Source organism: Scylla paramamosain, chromosome 17 (assembly GCF_035594125.1).
Source record: "Scylla paramamosain isolate STU-SP2022 chromosome 17, ASM3559412v1, whole genome shotgun sequence".
In the NCBI taxonomy this organism is placed as follows: Eukaryota; Metazoa; Arthropoda; class Malacostraca; order Decapoda; family Portunidae; genus Scylla; species Scylla paramamosain.
The window spans coordinates 10,073,920-10,092,848 of NC_087167.1; the positions used below are offsets into that span (position 1 = coordinate 10,073,920).

At 37.9% G+C, this 18,929-nt stretch overlaps 1 long non-coding RNA gene across 1 annotated transcript in view; it reads right to left on the reverse strand.

The window, feature by feature from the left end:
• Nucleotides 1-747: 747 nt before the first annotated feature.
• LOC135108454 (uncharacterized) overlaps nucleotides 748-18,929 on the reverse strand; it is a 32,565-nt gene continuing 14,383 nt past the window's right edge. The window contains exon 3 of the long non-coding RNA XR_010272276.1: nucleotides 748-972. This is a non-coding gene — a long non-coding RNA (uncharacterized LOC135108454). The remainder of the gene's footprint in view (nucleotides 973-18,929) is intronic.

The following is an 18,929-nucleotide window of genomic DNA, read 5'->3' on the forward strand; positions in this document are numbered from 1 at the left end:
ACATTAGCAAATTATTCATGCAATTAGGGCACCCATGGCACTAATTAGAGTAGTACTAACATAATTACGGCGTCAGAATGATGAAGTAAGAGCAGCACTCTCATCCCCCGGTAGAGGTGGGAACGACGGGTCAAAATGAAGGATGAACGATCCAACGTGATGCAGGTAAATTACTCCCCACTTAAATCGTTATCGCTGCGGTGTTAACTGTGTTCGCTGCTCTCTATTCAAACAGCCGCGGGGAATTACACATGTGCAATGGAAAAATATAAGGGAGAGAGAGAGAGAGAGAGAGAGAGAGAGAGAGAGAGAGAGAGAGAGAGAGAGAGAGAGAGAGAGAGAGAGAGAGAGAGACTGGCGTTATATGTAACAGCGAAACAGGAAGTATCAACAATAAATATCTATGGTAGGCTCTCTCTCTCTCTCTCTCTCTCTCTCTCTCTCTCTCTCTCTCTCTCTGTGTGTGTGTGTGTGTGTGTGTGTGTGTGTGTGTGTGTGTGTGTGTGTGTGTGTGTGTGTGCCTGCCATAAAGAACAAGAATATACGACTGGAATCAGCAGTGGCAAAACAAGAGCAGGTTAGGCGACACAGTGGGGTGAAAGGAACACCAAGGAGAGTTTTACCATTCCACTCATGCCGCCCAGCCTTCCTCAGTTTACATTTAAGCAACATTCAATGACTCCATGAACAGAAAATAAATAAAAGAAATAAATAAATAGCCTTACTGACAAAGGAAATATTCTGTGCTCATTGTTATTTAATAGCTAGACACCGTTGGGCAGGCCGGTGTATGCATCAGAGCTACTGCCTCCGGGGAGCAATAACAGGGTGAGACTGCCACAGACTCACATTTGTTTTGGGCCAACATTCCCTGCCCGCGGCGCCTTCTGAGCCCGGTATTATTTTGCTGGCCCCAGAACGCGTCCCCCCACCGGATGCAGCCATCATCCCGGGTCGGCCCCACGCCTCACCCTGGAAAACAACACCGGCGTCAGCTGGCCCGTGACCCTCTGAATGGAAATGGTGATGAAAATTAAACTAAAAACTATTATGATGCCCTAAAAAAATACACACACACACCAAAAAAAAAAAAAAAAAAAAAAAAAAAAAAACCCGTACCGCACCGCTTATGTCCAATTCTACATTGAACGAAATGGGTGAGCACAAAAGAGGGAATGAAAATATAAAAGGGATATTTCCTGCAGCCCCCCCACTTAGCTGCTTGTTTTAGTTTTGCATTCCAGGTGCAAAAAACAGCATAAATCAGATCAAGAGAAATTAAGGACTGGAGGTAAGATCATTGTGTCGCACTCACGTCAAATTATTGAAAACGATTTGACACAATTTACTGGCTCTCATTTCCTCACCAACAGTATAAGACAACGTTTCCCGTGCTTCCCTTACCCAGCCACATTCTTACTTTGCCATATATTTCCGTCACGTTCAGTCACAGCGGCCAGATGGAAGTTCCGATTCCTCATTCCTTTGAGTCTTTCTTCTCGAGAATCCGCAGCAGCTCCGATTCTTCTTAAGTAGTTGCGAATAGTTATTGACCTACTTTACTTGATATTTTGAAAAAAATAAAAATAAAAATAAATAAATAAATGAAAATAAACTATAAAGTAGCGTTTCCAACATCAGTACAGTATTTTCATAAAGTTTCACTTAGATATGAATTAGTAGTATCAAAAATTTTCTCTATCTCCATCATTTACGAATTACTGTAATACGGTTGAATTGAATATGGCATTTATTTATTTATCTTTTTTTTTCCCCCTTTTTAAGTTTCACAATTATCCCGTTTTCTTTCCTCATATGGTAACATCTAACGACTGAGTATATTTCCACCATCAGTTCTTGTGCACACCATCCATCCTCGGCCGCTGCGCACCGGAGTTACTCGAAACGTGAAACCAACAAGGCAAAAAAATGTCTGTCCATAAACTCAGTAAAAAGAAGAAAAATAAATAAAAGAATATCATAAATAGATATATAAATAGATATATAAATGAATAAATAAACATATCAATGATAAATTTAAACTTTCCATAAAACGCGTGGAAGTACTCACTGATATAGGGGTTTTCTTCGTGACTTCCCGCACCTGCAAAACGGGCAGCTGTATCTGTTTAACCGATAATAGTGAGTGGTGTTCGCTGGCGGCCAAACGTGTTTTTATGAACACATCATCTATCATGGGGCTCAACCCTTCATCACCAGGTGTACTGATCTTTGGAAATGAGGAAAGATTCCTGTAAATATGACAGAGGTGGAGCTAAACCATTCAGTGATATAAATAGATGACATTAACCACCTAAACGCCGAACCAGGGGCGTCAAGATGAGTGAATAAATTTAATGTTCATTCCCGAAACTGTAACAGAGACTGGAGATTACTTAGTTTTATTTTATTTTATTTTATTTTTTATTGCTGCCAACGTGACGACGTTCTTGCATATTCTTTTCCGCTTCTAAAAACATTTAAATAAGAAAATAAATAATAGAATAAATCTTAAAAAAACATATTTTATCTATCTATTTTATCTATTTTATCTATCTCCATCATTTACATACATATACATACATATACAAATATTGTGTAAAATTAATACATAATAACCAGGACGTTAGCAATGGTGAACACCACCCACCCCGCCAAAAAAGCGAGTACGTCAAATAAATGTATTGTCGAAGTATTATATATTTATGTTACACGTATATGTAACTCAAAGCCTAAGACAGTGCCCAGCTTCCTCGAAAGAAGCTTACTATTATACAAAGAAAGCGACTACGAAAAAAACAAAACACGAATAGAATGTTGTGAAATTGAGGTTGGGAGCTGCCTGGAGCAGTTGCTGCGTGGCCAAGACGAGGAGGGCGTGGAGTGCTGCTGGAGAGGCAGAGTGAAGAGAGTGCACCTAAAAAGCGTCGATACATGTACGTGTGTGTGTGTGTGTGTGTGTGTGTGTGTGTGTGTGTGTGTGTGTGTGTGTGTGTGTGTGTGTGTGTGTGTGTGTGTGTGTTTTGTTTCTCCATCTGCCAGAGTGGTGGGTCAGCTGACGTGCACAACTCACACGGGTGGACAGTTTTGTGCTGGTACGGATTTTACTTAAAGATGCGTGCTATCCATCACACTCCAAAGCTTGAGGACGATGCTCCCCTCATTTCTGCCTTCTGTTCCAGCCATTATGCCCTGTCAGAAGGTAATACATCACTCCCCCGCCTCACCAATTCGCCCTCTCTCTCTCTCCTCCACCAACGTTTCACCGCACACATCTGGCAACTTCTGACTGCTACATATACAAAAATAATAATAATGAAAAAAAAAAAAAAAACACGAGCAACAGCTTGCCGCGCAAGGTATGTAAGTCCTAAAGAATTACGAGGAAGGGAAAGACGTAGAGGGATGGAAGGGCAAGGCTCCACATAACTCAAGACAGGAGAGCTGTGGAAGGCTCATTTCGATTATTTATGGGGTAAAGGAAAAAATCATATGAGATTTCACTCGTAGATATTGATGAATGCTTATTTCATTTATGTCATTTCGACGAGCAGCTGTGATGGCTACAGTGGTAATGAATGGAAGACGACAGTAAACTGACCTATTCGTAACCACTCGAAAACTGCCACAAACAGTAGACTTTCAGTCTTTTTACCTTATTTGAATTATTTATTTTATATTTATTTTTTATCAAGCACTGGGTCCGCCAGCACCTGCAGGCTATATTCATAATTAGGCCAGCCTATGATAGTAGACAGAATGGATGACCATACCATTCCCCGCTGCTGACCCAAGTCTTTAATTTGAACGTACAGCAAATGATGGTGCTCACTTGACAAATACGTGAACTGCCCGGATGAGTGAATGATAATGAGGACAAAGGAGGGATGATGAGACTAAATAAATTGACATACAAGAACAGAGATAGTAAAGAACTTTGCAAACTTTACATGTGGTAGCAGAGATTGCAAAGTTCCTAATACTTCACCGCCTCCTCACAAAGGTTTAACTGCTGCAGCCTGCCGGTGCTGGCTGCAAGCTACGCCTAGGTCGGTGTCTTCCTGCCCAAGTTCTCCTTAAGCCTCAATTATCTTCTAACCGATTAGTCCAAAGTTTAGAGTTTACTGGAGGAAGTATTCGCCATGGGCCAAATATTTAAAGTAATAAACTTTTACTGTAAAACTTTTCAAAACGAAAATTAGGCAGTTCTTCCAAGAATGTGGGGGTGATCCTTCCCGCCTTTATTGGCTCGCCTTAATTGGCTCGCCAAATGCCTACCTTTACATCACGTCCGCACGCTCCGAAAGGACATATATAATAGTACTTGAATGGTATTTCAATGAGCTTGTTTGGAACACGGGCGCACGCGCGCGCGCGCACACACACACACACACACACACACACACACACACACACACACACACACACACACACACACACACACACACACACACACACACACAACGATATTTTCCTCTAAGCACAAGTAAATTTACAATGAAACACGTACAGATAAACAAGTGATCGAGAAATAAAACTAGAATATACTTTTTTTCCACGTCATTCAGCACGAAAAAAAAAAAAAAACCTTACCATATATAATTGGACATTTCCTGTATTCAGCTAGTCAGAACCGGTTGGGGAGCCCAGATTTTAGGTTATAATTCCGATGCGGTCACGCAAAGACCCAAGCCATACAACACGCACCTACTGGCAGACTCATACCGCCCCCTCTCGTCACGCAAGAGTTCACTACCGCGCAAGTGTGAAAATATGGACACAGGTGCAAGGTACTACAGTGGAAAAGGGACTGGTCTTTTACAATATAAATGATATATCTTGTGATGAAAATGCTGGAACAATCGATACCTGATAAATACAATCATATTATTTCTGTGTGAGATATATTGGGACTATAATAGTAAAGTCAGTGTTCACATTGTACTATAGAGCTGTTCCATTATATTTTTCTTTTCATATTTCTTCCCAGATAGGAGTCAGCAACGATCCGATGCGAAAAGTGAACATATAAATGATGGCGATAGAGATTTAATAGGTCCTTATTGCACGTAAGATTCATGTGTCATTATATTACTTTACGAAATATAAAATAAAGATAGATTTTTTCCCATTAATACCTTGACCGAGCAATTATAACAATCGCTGTGGCCTTCATGACCTGTAGATGACTGGTCGAGTTGCGTATGTATGACACAACACTATTATGTATTTATATATTTTTTCTTAAAATTTTCTCTTCAATCGGAGACAAAATCGATGTAAACTAGTTTATTGGTAACATGTAGAAAATAACAGTATATAAATACTCACTACGTCACATCCAATAACACTACTTAGTAAAAGAAAAAAAATACACAAAATAAAATGAGCAAGTGAATTAATTATCTTCCCATCTAAATCCACTAGTTACAAGGATCTTAGCTTCCTTTTTACAAGTGAAATTATATTTAATTTTAGGTCCAGAAATACAAGCCTTCCGTTTCCAAAATATACTCATTTGCTTTGTGTAAGTCACTAACTAGAAATTTCACAGGAGTCTCGTGTAGCGACCCTCCCCTGACAGAAGAGGGGTAATGTTTATTGTTTTATGGCCGGCATTGTACGACTAACATACTATTTCATTTTCAACTTTTAAGTTTCCAAAGCGTGTACAAGTGTTCCATCATTATCAAAAAAAAAAAAAATACTGTATGTTTAAGACTGAAACAAAATTATGTATGTTTTATCTTATCTTTCTTCATGGCCGAGAAATGAGAGTAAACCTACATGGAAATAAATTTTTAGTTTTTCCACATTGAGTTATGATAAAAAAAAAAAAAAAAAAACGGCAGTAAGAAGAAAAACAACACTGTTTTCCCGTGTGTTTTTTCTTTTTTTTTCTTTTTTTTTCTTTTTTTTTATGAAGCCTTAGGTTCTTTCACAAGAGATGGAAAACCATCGCGCGGCCACCTTTATGTGCCAAACAAGATGGGTCGTCACAAGGGGACTCGAAAACACCACGCCAACACACGCACCGAATATATGCACCTACGAAGATGGAAATTTGCGTGGAATACACAGAAGCTCTCTCAAGAAATTGCTGATAACATTCCTACACGTGCACGTACAAACACACGTGACATGCAAGTAATATAAAGTCACTGCTAAGTAACACACACACACGCACACACACACACACACACATACACACACACACACACACACACACACACACACACACACACACACACACACACACACACACACACACACACACACACAGATTTATTTATTCGCCTGTTTTTCCCAGCTACTTGTGACAAAAGGTCGATGAAGCAGACGCTGCGTGTGTTGTGCGTAACCGCGACAGTTGCGTATTATACGATAATCACCCTTGGCAGAAGCGCCATGATGACGGATAAGTCTCTCATATATGATCGACGAGGAAAAGTACATATCAGTCAAATCTAATTACTTTTAATAGGAGAGGTGAACAATAAATCCTTAGTCAATTTGTATAGAAAACAATAAAAAAAAACTAAAACCACACGGGCATACACACACACACACACACACACACACACACACACACACACACACACAAAAAAAAAAAAAAAAAAATATATATATATATATATATATATATATATATATATATATATATATATATATATATATATATATACGAGTATATATATATATATATATATATATATATATATATATATATATATATATATATATATATATATATATATATATATATATATATATATATATATATATATATATATATATATATATATATATGAAGGAATAAATATAAAGGACAGCCGAAAAAAAGACCGGAGGAGAGGTAAAACTTGAATAGAAAGACGTTGTGTAGAATGACAAGAACCAAACTGCAGAATACATCCGGCGAGACATAAAACACGGACGTATAGCGTGAATGAGATAATCGTAAACTGGTGGCGGTACGCACACACACACACACACACACTCTCTCTCTCTCTCTCTCTCTCTCTCTCTCTCTCTCTCTCTCTCTCTCTCTCTCTCTCTCTCTCTCTCTCTCACGTGAGCACCTATATCTTCTAGCGAAACGGTGCTGTTTTCACTCGAAATTACAATAAACAAACGAACATAATAGTGTGTGTGTGTGTGTGTGTGTGTGTGTGTGTGTGTGTGTGTGTGTGTGTGTGTGTGTGTGTGTGTGTGTGTGTGATGCCTAAAAAGTACCCTAGATTACGTTTGAAATCAATACATATAAATTACCAATTACAGAAAATACATATGGGAGTCTCTCTGATACCATTACCAAAGACCTAATTGGTGTGAACGCTGTTAAAGTTGTGCTGCTATGGAATGTGAATTACAAAAGCAAAATCAATGTGTTTGCTAGACGTGTGAATAAATTACCACATTCAGTTCGTTGGGTACGAGCTTAAAACGCCACCTGCACAGCTTGACGCACCTATGAACTATTCAGGTATTATTTGTTGTTATTTTTATTTTTATTTTTTTCATTATTTTTTCCTACAAAAACTACATCATCTGTAAATATCTGGCAACAACCATGTGGTAATAGCAAAGATCATTGTCTTCCACACAAGTACGAATCATTATAGAAATGATACCCAAAGCTTAAATCTATATAAAAAAAATGTTAATATCGTACAAATACTGCCAGTGACAATGATCACAAAATAATGTTCCTGGAGAGAAAAAAATAAACGATAATGAGGTTAATGCATAAGCCTATGATTTACAAATACATATATACATACATACATATAACATACATACACATATACAGGCTGTGTAAGGGATACTTTTACCTTTGTTACAAGAAAACTATGGAAAACATGTACACGGAGTGGTGTCATGCGGCTTGGTGAGTGTCGTTCAGTATCCTGCAGAATGCATTTACCATGACATTTTTTTTTTTTTATCTTTTATCAGACACGACTGATTGTCATTACAGATCAACTTAATTTATCATATGTACACGATAATAACAATGAAAAAATATATACACTCTCTTGAGACTCGAGGCGTTTTGACACTGAACTGATTTTTCTGTTCAGTTTTATTTAAGAATAACGCTAAGTTATTTTGTTAATACTGTTAAATGTGAATTAATATACGGTAATTATTTTGCAAAAGTCAAAAATAAGATGAATGAAAAAAAAGTTTTACGCAAAAGCCACATCTTTATTAAAGGGAAAACACACAAAGAAAAATAAAGCGACACAAAACACTGTTCATATTTTATAATTATCATACTATAATTTCATTAAATTTTAGTGAACCGTATAAATTAGGGTGAATATATATCGTCAAGCCACTGGGCATAGCGATGGCAGTTGCTACAAAAATTTAATTTGTCATTTCCTGTTTCCTGTAATGCTTTGACTGCGTAGATTGTACACAAATAATGATCACTTAATGCCGTGCGGCTCCAATCAGTACGTTGCGAGCCGAGGAGGGAAGGAAGGAGGCGAAGGCCCACACAGGCGAGCAGCTCCCGCAATACACAACTTACACATTAATTTCTAGCAAGATAAAGCAAAATACAGGATATATTTATAGAGTATTTTCAACTTGGAATTACTCGAACTGCCGAATTCCTGAGTATGTACCTTAACTCGCGGGACACCCTGTATGAATAACGGTGGCTTCTTATTGAGTGTTGAGTTTGCCTGTTGAATATTTATGAGAAAACGGCACTAACTCCCATTCAGAGTGGCACTCTTTTTAGAAGCTGCCAGTTCAGAGCAGGCTATCAATTCATCTCCTCGGTGTGTTATATAGCGGTCTATTTATCACACTATATCGTAATTAAAAGGGAACTAATGGCATGTTATGGGATAGAAGCGAGATATTAATTAGCGACACAAATTCCCGACGCAAACTAGAGCCTCGTACTTCCCCAAGACTCGCGTCTCAACATAATATTAAAGGTATACTATCTGAGCCGCGGAGCGCTAACTCTGCCAGCTATACTAAACCATTATACGTAAATCCTTCCTTAAGAACTACACGTATATAAATAACTCAAATGAAATAAAATAAAAGAATCTAGGAAAAGAAAAACTACCTATCGTAATTTCTTTTCACTAATATTTTCAGTGTATTTTCCTCACCGTGCAGAGCTTTATGGAGGCTAGAATTACGATCATCCAATCCCTTTCCACACAAACAGCAGTCACGATTTCTCGCACTCCGCCTGAAAATCCATTCTTATCAGTTTCCACATAATCCCACTGCATTAAATAGGATTCTCATTATAGCTGCTGCTCGTATCTTCAAACATACATAAAAGAAAATAATAAGAAAAAAAAAATCATCATGTAGACTACGTATGTAGCACTTTATGACGTAGTGTAAAAAAATCCCTGTAAATGTGCAAAAAAATAAAGATGGAGTTTACAAAGGAACTACCTGCAGACGTGACGCTTCCTCTTGCTTCCCTTTTTCAACACCAAGCCACGCCATGAACGCAGTGAGTGATGTCAAGGGAGGAGGTAACGTGAATATAAGCAGCGAGGGTAAGATAGAAATGATTGCTAGAGTGAGTGCGTGTCCTGATACAGTAATAAAAACACAACACAAGCTTATTCATCTCTCTCTCTCTCTCTCTCTCTCTCTCTCTCTCTCTCTCTCTCTCTCTCTCTCTCTCTCTCTCTCTCTCTCAACAACGTCACCAACAAGAGTCGATGTGCTGTAAATGTGTTGAGGTAGCATTCTAAGGTAGCGCGGCCAGATGCAGTATTCATTGTAGTACCGTTCCCAAATTATCTTGGTTTCATCTTGGCCGCGCCCCGCGTTTCTGAGTTCTTTCTTACAAAAACCCTTTTCGATATAAAAGAAATAGTCACGAATTACATACGTTGACCCCTGAAGAACACACACACACACACACACACACACACACACACACACACACACACACACACACACACACCACCTATGAAGAAGCCCTGACCACCCTGAGTCTGTCCAGAATATCCACCAGGCACCGAGAGGCTCTGGAGAAGTTTGGGAAGGGACTACTGCATCATCCGCGTCTCAGAGACATGCTGCCGCCCGACGCGCCTCGCCCTGTCCGTGCCACCAGACACCACAACAAAATAACGCCCCTGAAGGCGCCGCGCACGGACCGGTACAGACTCAGTGCGATTCCCACCATGGTGCGAGCCATCAATCAATAGTATTTCCCTCCTAGATTAGTCTTACCGTTAGGATTAATGTTAAGTTTTTCCCCATCCCCTATGTACATTTTCAGTTTGTCAACTGCCTAAATAATAAACCGTTTATTATTATTATTATTTTACACCACGTCACCGCACGAGAATACAGTAGAATGTGAAAGAAGATAATGTCCGTGGTTCAGAATTGTAGCAGCCACCTAACCAAGGACTTTTCAGGAACGAGTAAATATTGATCACGTGTAGGAGCGGAGGAGCCTCGGTTGTGTGAGGGGCGTGCTAAGCTGGAGATAGCACCGCCCTGTCCCGCACGCTACGCATGCCACCCACCCTTGCCCTCTCATCTCCGATACATTTACGCATTATTTTTGTCACTCGTGGCTTTCCCTGAAACAATGCTGCATCCACAAAAGTTCACTCTTTATTAAACTAAAGCACAAAAAAAAAAAAAAAAAAATGTAACTAAGTGGTTATTTCAATGTGAACCTCGCATTATATTCAACCACTAAAATTTACGTACCAAATACAAAAATATGGAAAACTGAAGGGATTCATAAATAGCAAAATATCATCGCGGTAATGGTATGCAGTTTGTTCTGATAACTGCCATAACAGTTCATGTTGAATATATCCATAGCAGGTTAAATATGTATTAACAGGTAAATAATTAAAGTTTAAGTTTTCAAATATCATTAATTTAGTTGACTTAACTTCAAACTAGGCTTTAAGATGCTGAAAACATAAGGTACATTCCTCACTCTTTCTTTCGCCCCAAACATTCTAATTTTTGGTTTAATTTAGCCTATTCTCGTGCTATACATGATAGAGAGGCAACCTACAAACGGTGTTTGGGCCTTCCATCACCTGAAACTCACGAGCTTTACATTTTTTCCCAAAATTATGCTAAGTCTATTCTCCAACTAGCCAAAAATTTCATCAAGAGAAAATGTCAAAATCTTATTGGATTTAACTCCCCTCGCGAGTTCCGGCATCTACCCAAAAAGATATCCAACAACATTTTATCTTTTCCTCCTCTATTGCAACTGGATGGCAGCACTGCAATCTCGTCTATCTCTGAAGCTGAAATGTTCTCTCAAACATTTGCTAAAAAATCTGTTGTTGGTTGTTCCTCCACCCTCCAACTATTTCGTGCCTTCCATTAAGATCCTTCGCAATGATGTTTTCCATGCGTCGTTGTGGTTTTAACCTTTGGAAAGCTTCTGGACTTAATGAAGTCTGTCCTATTGTTCTCCGTAGCAGTGCCTATGCGATTGCACTTTGCCTATTCAGAATCTTCCAGCTCTGTCATTATCTAGCTTTCTCCTTGAAATTTTCCTACGTTCAGCCTGTTCCTAAAATATATGACTGCTCTAATCCTTCAGACTACCGCCATATTGCTTTAACTTTCTTGTTCTGTAAAGCCTTTGAATCTATCATCAACAGGAAGATTCTTAAACATCTATAACTTCACAACCTCATATCTGATCGTTAGTATGGGTTCCGTCGTGAGTGTTATACTTGTGATCAGGCCTTCCTTACTAAGTTTTGGTTACTCTCGCTTAAAAATTTTGGTAATACTTTCGTTGTTGCCTTAGACATATCAAAAGCATTTCATACACTCAAGTGCAAAGTTTTAACTTCAAAACTATTCTCTTATGTTTTCTATCCTTCTCTTTACAGTCTCTCTGTAGTGTGTAGTTTTGTACATAAATTGCAGCTCCTCCATCTTTTGAGACATCAGGTCTACAGACATCGTATCCATTAATTATCAGGAATATAGTTGAAATTTAATTTAAGTTTGTCGAGTACAAGCAGGTAAGTCGTGCATTAGTTTTTTTTTTTTTTTTTTTGCGTTTTCATGACTGTATTTAGGAAATAATACAATTCGTGTATTGTTTCCCTTCTACCAGCAGGACACCTCCACAGTAAAATAAATAAATAAAAATAAAAATAAATAAATAAATGATTAAAATTGTATGTGCGCTTATTTGTTGGTGTTGATAGGAGTACAGGACGTCCCCACCGTATTGTAAAGAGTTCAGTCGCTTCCTCCACCTCACCAAGTGAAGGATTTATTTATTTTTTTCCTTTACTTTTTTTCAGTGTTGTTTAAAGATGAGAGTTCCGAAACGTAACGAAGAATAAACACACAATAATGGTTCCACTGCTGTGCCTCTACATCTTTTTCAACACACACACACACACACACACACACACACACACACACACACACACACACACACACACACACACACACGTCAAATCACATTAGACAAGGACAAAACCACAAACAATATAAAAAGAAACCTGAGTAAATAGAAGAACAGAATGGAGGTGGCTGTGTGCAAGGTGAGCGTCGGTGCCTCACTCTGGCCTTGGCAGCGATCGGATTTCTGGATGGTATTGTTCTGCTTCTGTAGGTTCCAATTAGCACAGCAAGGAAAATATATTATTTCTTCAGTCAGTCGCATGTGACGAAAATATTTCAAAATCGTGTCATCTTTAATTTGTCGTGGAACGAAATGTTGCATAGATTTGGTATTGTTTGAGACTGCCATTTCCCTCAAAAACTTATCTATTTTCATGACATTTTACACATCTACCATTCACGTTGCTCATTTACGCATATGATCCGCCCACAGGCGTGGTACTTGAGCCAGAATGCCACTCAGGGTATAAGGGGCAGTTTGGAGGCGGAGCTTAAGTGGGCGTATGTATGTTTCTATAGGCTACCCTTTCCTTCTGGTGCCTCACGCCTCCTCACCTACTTTTACTTTCCCTTTTTATCACTTTCTCTGCCTTGTCCCCAACATCACTACCGTTAATCCCCTTTTGACCCAGGCTGCCTTCCCAGCGGCTTATGGCCTTCCTCCTGTTTTTGTAGTGTGTCCATGTTTGTTATTTTCTCGGCTCCCTCAATGCCAGGTGCTAATTACCTTCCCGGGTGGGGTGACAACTTGTTTTCTCCCTACTTTATCCGTCTTCCCCATTTCTTCTTTCTTCTTATTTATTCTGTCTTCTCTTCTCTTTTCTTCTTACTTCTTTTTTGTTTTCTTCTTTCTTCTTTCGTAGAAGTACAATATATACTGTGGTGTGAGATCAGCACAAATTGAATAAATTTAATTATTACTGTGAATTTTATGTATTCACCTATAGTCTGGTGAATATTCACGTATAGTCTACCATAAAGGAATGACGATAACACCATGCAGCTGAGCCATGGCCGCCTGGATGTTACTTACAGACGGCCTTGCTTCAAGAGTACACAGTGCTTATCCCTCACTGACAACTACACATTCCTTCCCTAACTCTAGAAAAACCAGTGACTTCATGCAAAAAAAAAAAAAAAAAAAAAAGATAAAAATATTATCAACAGAAAACAAACAGAATAAAATTAAATTAATGAAGACTTCATAAACACATAAATATGTTTGTATAACATTTTATACGTAATGAATGGACGGACAGATGGCAAATGCAATTTAATATCAACAAATGCAAAGTATTTATCGTAGGTAGAGGAAACCCACACAGTATGTACACATTAAACAACGAAACTCTGGTAGGTACAGGGTACGAGAAAGATTTAGGAGTTATAGTTAGCTCTGAACTCCGTCTAGGAAAACAATGCATACAGGCCAGAAACAGGGCAAATAGGATACTAGGATTCATTTTTAGGACTGTTAAAAGTAGAAGGCCGGAAGTAATATTAAAGTTATATTTGGCGCTAGTCAGACCTCATCTAGACTACGCTGTGCAATTCTGGTCCCCACATTACAGGAAAGATATAGGTCTATTAGAATTAGTACAGAGGAGAATGACTAAAAGGATACAGGGGATGAGGAGTATTCCTTACCAGGCGAGAGTGAAGCTGTTAAATTTACATTCTTTAGAGAGACGTAGGTTAAGAGGGGACCTGATAGAAGTCTTTAAGTGGTATAAGGGTTATAACAAGGGGGATGTAAGCAAATATCTTATGATCAGCAACGAGGATAAAACAAGAAATAACGGGTTCAAGCTTGAAAAATTTAGGTTTAGGGAAGAGATAGGAAGAAATTGGTTCTCAAATAGAGTGGTAGATGAGTGGAACGGACTCAGTAATCATGTTGTTAGTGCTAGAACATTAGGGAGCTTTAAGAGAAGATTAGACTGGTTTATGGATGGGGATAATAGATGGAAATAGAAAGGTATATTTCACACAGGGACTGCCACGTATAAGCCTAGTGGCTTCTTGCAGCTTCCCTTATTTCTTATGTTCTTATGTTCTTACGTACTATACGTCACACACACACACACACACACACACATAAACTTAAATTAAATAAATCATTTAAATAAAAATATAGAAATATATACAAATAAAAGAAAATTAACAGGAGAATGTGTATAGCTGTACAGAAATATATTTTTGAGATTATGACTCAAATGAGTTATCCGATTCTTACAATTATTAAATACAAATGTAACATCTAAAACTTAATGAAATACCTCATTAAATTATATATATATATATATATATATATATATATATATATATATATATATATATATATATATATATATATATATATATATATATATATATATTCGTGCTGCAGTATAATGAACTCCAAAAGGGAAGCGTTTGATGGCAACAGAACAAACGGTTAACCATATAACATACTGTAAGCAAGTTTACTCGTACGATTTGATTCAATGGCACGTTATTCCTTTTCCATGTGTCTTTGACAGACTCAGGCAACAATAAACACGAAAAGTCTACCACTCACTCAGTCCCAACGAACATCTTAAACCAAAGTAAGTTGTGGACATTGTAACTTGCTTCTGATTTCAATGTGCATGAAAATTTCTTACTGATTATCATAAAAACATTTATTTTTCATCAAAATGAAGAAATCCTCATTATTTATTATATAAAATTAATGAACATCCTAAATACCATCTAGAATGATATACGTGTCTTTGCTCAAAATAATGAATGACTCACAGCAACCATAGAGGCGCTCCGGGATCAGATGATAAGAGTACCATCGCCTCCATTTGAAAAACGTCTCTCCAACGACAGACAACTCACTGACGACTTAAGGAAGAAAGCCAGAGGCACACTTTAGTATCTTCAGGTGCTTATTGATGCTGAAATAATATCCTTCCTACTTAAAAGAAACCGTTGACTAAGCAAATGTCTCAACGCTCAACGGTGTGTGTGTGTGTGTGTGTGTGTGTGTGTGTGTGTGTGTGTGTGTGTGTGTGTGTGTGTGTGTGTGTGTGTGTGTGTGTGTGTGTGTGTGTGTGTGTGTGTGTGTGTGTGTGTGTGTGTGTGTGTGTGTGTGTGTGTGTGTGTGTGTGTGTCTCACTTGAGCTCACGGCCACTTCAGAAAGAGGGAAAGTAAGCCAGACATAAATACAAAGAACGGTATCATATCATTATGAAAGGATGGAACAACTAAAACTGTTGAGCCCTTTAAGTATTTTTGCCTCATGTGAGGACTGACTCAGAGTACAAGTACAGACATTTTTCCCAGTAATGAGGAGTCTCATGTATCCAGCTAGCAGTATTAGTGGCACGTGAAGCGTATTCTGTTCGATCCGCTTCAATTCAGAGGTATACACAAGGCTGTAATTCCCAACTGGTTTCCCTAATGCAAGTGTTGACCGACGGACGCGTCCTTCTATCCCCTTTACTGCAACACTACAGAACAAAGTGCTGCAAAATATTTTTCCTTTCCTGTGAGGCGAACTCCTCTGTGGTGTCTCGCAACGTGTTTTCTTATTGTTAGGAATCATTATATCTTGCAGTGCTGGGCGTCGGTGCGGGATGTTTATATTTCATGCAGAAGATTCCCAATCCGCAAGAACAGCTCACGTAAAAAAAAAATAATAAAAATAATGATAATTATAATAATAATAAAAAAAAAATAAATAAAAAAAAACTAAAAACTAAAAGGAAAGATCTAGTTAAGACAAAGAAAATTTTATATTATACAATGTGTGTGTGTGTGTGTGTGTGTGTGTGTGTGTGTGTGTGTGTGTGTGTGTGTGTGTGCGTGTGTGTGTTGTGTGTGCGTGTGTGCGAGCATTATACACACACACACACACACACACACACACACACACACACACACACACACACACACACACACACATACTATACATACATTACCAGATAGATTGATACATAGGTAAAATATACATAAATGAATGAATAAACAAATAAACAATAAATATCAAAAGCGAATACAATAGAAACTCGTACTTTATGAAGACATAATTATGGTTCATTCTGTTTGTGTTTTTTCTCACTATCAACATGAACCACAACTGCAGCATTACTTAGTGTGCCTTACCATAGATGGGATCATTACTGAGGTGACTGGATCAGGAGTCAATTGGAATGCTTACCACTGCCGAAAAAGTGGATAGTATGTCCTTACAAGAAGAATAGCAAGAAATTCTAGGGGCATATAAATTAAAATTAAGTAAAGATTTATCAAAATGATCTCCTTTGATCTTCTGCTAAGCCTTATCCCATATTTGGTGCAACACCAACCTAGGACAGGAACTTCCCTCAGCAACAACAAACGTGAGCAGGTTGGGAAGAATTTATGGCTTATATTTGTTCGGACCGTAACGTCACGCCATGTGGGCAATCCTGATTGGCCAGTTTAATACCAGTATAACTATCGCGATATCAATATAGTAAACATGATAAAAATGTCATATGACTGTTTTTTATTAAATTATAGCGTAAATTTGTCCAAACTGGAATGCTAATACGCAGTTAAAATCATTACAAGGATTACTCGTCCCATTAAAATCGCGGGACACAATGATAACTTTTATAGGAGAAGCTTTCCCATTCCCACAATTTGGACCTCACCGAAAACTAAAGCATTGCCTCAAGTAATATATGTAGACAGCCAGGTCAACATTCTGAATTCTCTCTCAATACCTGGTTGTACAATCTTTGTCTCAGTAGAGACCTTAAGAGTTAATGAATATTCTTTCGTAGGTGCTGCTCCTCTATATACTTGTCCATGTGGTTTTGATCCAAAATATTAATGGATCAGGATAATTATAATGCACATCACTCCCTTTGAATTGATTAAAGCTTAACTTATTCAAACTGGAAGGGTAACACACGCATTTACAAAAGATACTGCAAAGCCAAGTGGTCCCATTAAAATCGCAGCATGCAATAGTACTGGTCTTGTTTAGTTCTAACTCAAAATATCAATGGCCTGTTCTCATTAATCTGAAAATTGAAGTAGTAGTTATACGAAATTTGTCCAATAGTAATAATCAATTAATATAAATTACAGGATCAAGATTGAGTCTCAGATCCACTTTTATGTCTTCCTTAGACCTGCAGACCTTTAGATCCCTCCAGTTAACATTATTTAATAACCTGTGGGGACCATTTTACTACAACCCTTGGATACTTTGAGGATGTTTGTTCCTCTGGATATCTGTAGGATTCTCCTTTCTGATATATTCGTATGTTCATAAATGAAAGTGCAAGTAACTCTTATATATTATATTGTCTACACAGTTTCTTGCATATGGGATTTAACATTTATTCTTAACCTATCCAGATTTAGCTGATTTCCTGTCCTGTATGTATGTATATTAAAATTGTGGGATTCACTCGTAGTACATATTTTCAGGCTTATGTAATGGCCATGAGAGAACTGAAAGAAGTACAACTATAACTTTTGCAAAACATAGCCATCGCCAGTTTCGCAATACCGGACAAAAAACGGACTTTGCATCAAAATTTAAAAGGTAATAATAAGTCTCACAGTACATATTTTGGAGCTAATCGAACAAACACCTATCTGCTTTGAAGTTAGATGACCTGGTGTTTCCTCTGTTGTTGTTGCTGTTGTGGAGGCAGCTCAGACAGTTGGAGGTTTGACATCTCACCTCATCATGGATGAGATAATGGTAAGATGATGAGATAAGGTAAGAAGTTTTATTGCAACTGGAACAGACGGGTCGAGAGCGATGAACAGAAAAGATTCAAGAGGAAGCCTTTGTTCTGAGGCGGAGTTGTGGATGCTGCTGCTGAACAACATGTCGGTCTCTAAGTGTTTGTCGTGACTGATGCCGCATTAGAGATTTAATTAATTTATTTATATCATAGTTTGTTGCACCCCCCCACCACACACACACACACACACACACACACATACACACACACACACACACACACACACACACATCCCTACACCCACCCACACACACACACACACACACACACACACACACACTATATTCCAGATGACTAGTATGTACTTCCATGGAAGCGCGCGAGTCTGGCATTGTCCTGTTCTGAAAATAGAGACACTCCAATCAAGGGGATAATAAACCAATCATTGTTATAACGAGTCACAGGAATATATGTCTTTTTGTGCGGTGAATACGTATCCCTCCCTCATACAACATCAAACTCATTTTTCTTTACGATTCAGTATGATTATTATTATTATTATTATTATTATTATTATTATTATTATTATTATTATTATTATTATTATCATTATTGCAACCATCATGACCATTTTTGTGTTATTTTTCTCATAACTGTTATTTTATTTTCATTTACTTATTTATTCATTTATTCATTTATTTTATTATTATCATTATTTTTTTTATGGAACCACTTAGATCACCGAAATTCGAAGATGGTGTTACATTTCGAGCCACACAGTTTAGCAAGAG